This window comes from Chenopodium album, chromosome 8 (genome assembly GCF_948465745.1).
Source record: "Chenopodium album chromosome 8, dcCheAlbu1.1, whole genome shotgun sequence".
Classification (NCBI taxonomy): Eukaryota; Viridiplantae; Streptophyta; class Magnoliopsida; order Caryophyllales; family Amaranthaceae; genus Chenopodium; species Chenopodium album.
This window is the reverse complement of record NC_137841.1, coordinates 34501236-34505425: the sequence shown is the minus strand read 5'-3', so window position 1 is coordinate 34505425 and position 4190 is coordinate 34501236. Positions and strand designations below refer to the sequence as shown.

General features: G+C 42.5%; 1 non-coding gene across 1 annotated transcript; it reads right to left on the bottom strand.

The window, feature by feature from the left end:
• Positions 1–203: 203 nt before the first annotated feature.
• On the bottom strand, positions 204–310 carry LOC145556942 (small nucleolar RNA R71). Its single transcript, XR_014092033.1, has one exon. It is a non-coding gene; the product is annotated as a small nucleolar RNA R71 (small nucleolar RNA).
• Positions 311–4190: the final 3880 nt, after the last annotated feature.

The following is a 4190-nucleotide window of genomic DNA, read 5'->3' as shown; positions in this document are numbered from 1 at the left end:
CCGACTATTGTCAATATTGCAACACCATCAGGCAAGTCGGGGTCACTCAAGACCAAATCAGGGAGATTCTCTTTCCCTTTTCTTTAACTGGAAAAGCTAAATTGTGGTTTAATGGCTTAAATAGAACTACCCTTGGTATAACTGACTGGGAAACTCTTGTTTTGAATTTTTATAACAAATATTATCCTGCAGAGAGAACAGCAGTACTACGGAGTGCGATTCAGAACTTCGCCCAAGAAGCCGATGAGTCCTTATATGAGGCTTGGGAGAGGTTCAAGGACTTACAAAGAGAATGCCCCCACCATAATTTAGCACAATGACAGTTAATCCAAGCCTTTTATAACGGCATTGGAAATTCTTCTAGAATAATTTTAGACTCTGCAGCTAGTGGGAGATTTATGAATCTTAATGTTGATGATGCAGGTCAGGTTATTGAAGATATGGCGATACACAATTCCCAATATGGGAATCCCAGAGGATTTGCTAACAAAGGGAAACATAGTGTCGACTCTGTATCCTTTTTGCAAGCTCAACTGACCTCAATTTGCCAAAAATTAGATAATCTGAGCACTGCTAATGTAGCTAATGTTTATGCAATTAATAACAATTCTAATGAGGCTTTCTGTGAAAATTGTGGTATCGTAGGCCATTGGGAGCAGGATTGCAGGAGTTCCGTGGAGCAAGTTAATGCCTTCCAAGCTTATAGGCAGAATAACCCATACTCCAACACTTACAATCCTGGGTATCAGAATAATCCATACCTTTCCTACCGAAGCACTAATGTTCAAAATCCACCACCACAAGAACCACAGGTGCCACAACAACAGCAGCAGAAATACTATCATCCCAATGCTAGCCAGAAGAATCAACCACAACAACTCCCCTCATCTTCCGACCCTTCTTTGGGGGAAATTAGAGCAATGTTGGTCAATATGCAAAAGCACATGGAGAGCAGAGATGCGACAATTGATCAAATTTTAGCGCATAATAAAATTGTTGATAATCAAATTGCGCAACTCTCCGCCACTCTACAAGCACGCCAACAGGGAGCCCTGCCGGCACAGCCGACTAGGCCTACGGATCAAGCATTTGCAATTACTCTAAGGAGTGGTTCAAACTATGAAGGGCCCTCTATGCCCAGAGTTGATGAAACTATTTTATTAAATAATGCTAATCTTGATTCCATTAAACCAAACAATGTAGTTGCTAGCCCTCCAGGGCTAGAGGATAATACTAACACATCTAATTCTACATTGCAGGGTAAAACTCCAGAGAAGGTGGCTACTCCAGACAAAGAGAAAATGCTTAAAAGCCAATTATCAAACTTCCTTTCCCCAATCGTCAATTGAAGAATAACTTAGATAAGCAGTTTGGTAAGTTTCTGGAGGTGGTAAAAGATTTGAAGGTAGCAGTTCCTTTTACTGAATTGATCACACAAATCCCCTCATATGCAAAATTTATGAAGGAAATATTGACGAGAAAAAGGTCTATTAGTGAGGTAGAGACAGTAGCTTTCACTGCAGAGTGTAGTGTCGTACTTCAAAATAAGTCTCCACCTAAGTTAAAAGATCCGGGTAGTTTTTCTATCCCTTGTCATATTGGTAATCTCTTGATTGATAATGCATTATGTGATTTGGGTGCTAGTGTTAGCGTCATGCCATTATCTGTGTGTTCTAAGTTTAATATGGGTAAATTAAAAGCTACCAATATAACTCTGCAAATGGCCGACCGTTCTTTCAAATACCCCCTAGATGTTTTAGAGGATGTTCCCGTCAGAGTAGGTAAATTTTATATACCTGTGGATTTTGTTGTTCTTGATATGGCTGAAGATATGCGAACCCCAATTATTTTGGGTAGACCATTCCTTAACACTGCAAGAGCAGTCATAGATGTTAGAAGTGGTAAGTTAACACTATCAGTATGGGACGATAAAGTTGTTTTTAATCTGAATAATGCCCCCAAAAGCTCCATGACTGAGGAGAAATGTTTCAGTGTCAATGTGGTTGAAAATTATTCTAACAAGCCCCAAGCTCTTGAAAAAGATCCCTTGGAGGCGGTATCTTGTGTTGCATCCCTTTCAGATGAGATAGACAAATGGCAGAAGGAAGTCGATGCAATAGAAAGAGCACTCTACAATGTTGGTCTTGGTTTCGAGGATGAACAAGTGGAACCGATCGAGCAAGTTGTGCGAATCGAGCCTACAGTAAGTGTTCCGCCAGATTGAGTTGCAAGTGTTGAACGCAATGACAATTTGAAGCAACATTCCATCGAAGAAGGGTTTTTAGTGCGTAGCATTGAAAATCCCCCAATCCAAGTCAAGGAGGATCCACTACATAAGGCGACTTGGCGTCCCACAGGTTATGTCAGGAAGCCGTGTCGCAGCCTAAACATCGCTAGACCGGGTGAGAAACCACCCGATCAAGCGTTAGGCAAAGGGTCCCAGGAATTATACTTGGTTAGAAGGTCATGCGGGACCTATATAAACCAGCGCTTTGCGGGAGGCAACCCGTATTCTATGCTTTCTAGATTAGTTTTCCTTTTCTCTTATTTTATATTTATTTTAGAGAGGTGAGGAGAGTGATATTTCACCAGTTTTAAGTGTTGTTGTACAGGTATGAATTTGACAGGTATAAAGGCTTAGAAAAATTTTGAAGAAGAAACAAAATCGGAAAGCAGGGCTTGGTACGGGCCCGATCGGGCGCGCAAGTGAGGCAAAAATCGGGGAAAAATTCGCCCGATCGGGCGAGTCTTCCCGATCGGGCGCGCACGCATAGCTGATCTCTTGGCTAATTTCGCCCGATCGGGCGCGTCTGCCCGATCGAGCGCGAGAGGAGAGCTGGAAACGAGCCCAACTTTCGCCCGATCGGGTGCTCATCGAGTGAGAAGAAAAGAAATGTCAGGCGAGCAAAAGGGCGGAAATTCGTTCGCGTTCGCGCCCGTTCGGGCAAGCTTGCCCGATCGGGCGCGCAACTGGTAATCTGGAATTTCAAACCTTCGCCCGATCGGGCGAGGCTCGCTCGATCGGGCGCGCCTTTAGGCCGTCCCCCCCTTTATTTTCTTTTCTCTTCTTTCTTTCCTCATTTTCTCCTTATTTCATCTCCTTCATTCACTTTCTCTCTCTAAAACCTCCATTTTCAAACCTTCAACTCACATTTCAATCCAAGATCTCTTCCAATTCTTCCATCCAAACTTGAAAATTCTTACATTTTCCAACTCCTCTCATCTTCTTCTACAATCTACATTAAATTTTCAACACTTTCTCTCAATTTCTTCTCAAACCCTTAGAAAGAGAAAGCTTTAATTCCTACTATTTTCACTCTAAAATGGCTTTCAAGAGGTCTAGGACTGTTCGGGGTGAAGGATCGAGGCAACAAGCACCTACCATTAACCCGGAGCTGCAAATTCCGGGGTGGGAGAGGGTGGTCATCACCACCCAAGAGCAAAGGCAAAGGATGCTCAACCTCGTCACGCGGTAGGTAATTCCTACCCGTTTTATTCATCATCCTACGCTTTCTAGACTAGGAATTGATAAATATGTTGAGAAATTGTTCAAGGGAATTGGCATGAGTGGCTTGTTCCAATTACATTATGATACATATGATTATTTGACTTTAGAATTCATTTCTAGTTTTAACGTCATAAAATCAAATGCTCTAATCTCTCATGTTCAGTTTCGTTTGTTTAATAAAGATATTAGATTGTCCTTGAAGGATTTTGGAAAATTGTTTGAATTGAAAGCCGATAGACCAATTGAACCACCCCAAGACAATATCACTTTTGTCTACCGTGCTCTAACAGGGAATCCTAACTTAAACCTCAAACATGCCAAGGGCACTTGGATTCAACATCCCGTGCCAAAACTTTTGCAACGGTTTGTTGTCCTCGCCATCTTTGGGAGGCATGAACCGGCTAATGTGAGGAGAGATGAACTAGAACTATTGGGATCATACATGATTCCTAAGAGTGACAAGCTTAACATAGTTCATAGGATGGCCCAACACTTTCAGAGGGTGGCCAATACGGACGAATCGGGTAGGTCTAGGGTCCCAATTTACTTTGGTGGGTTAGTAACCCACATTGCGGTCAAATACCTTAGTTGGACCCCTAATGACAATGGTAAGGTAGCCGGACCAACCCTAATGGACGCACCCTACTTAGGAGGCCTTAACTGGATAAATGTGATAGGGGGT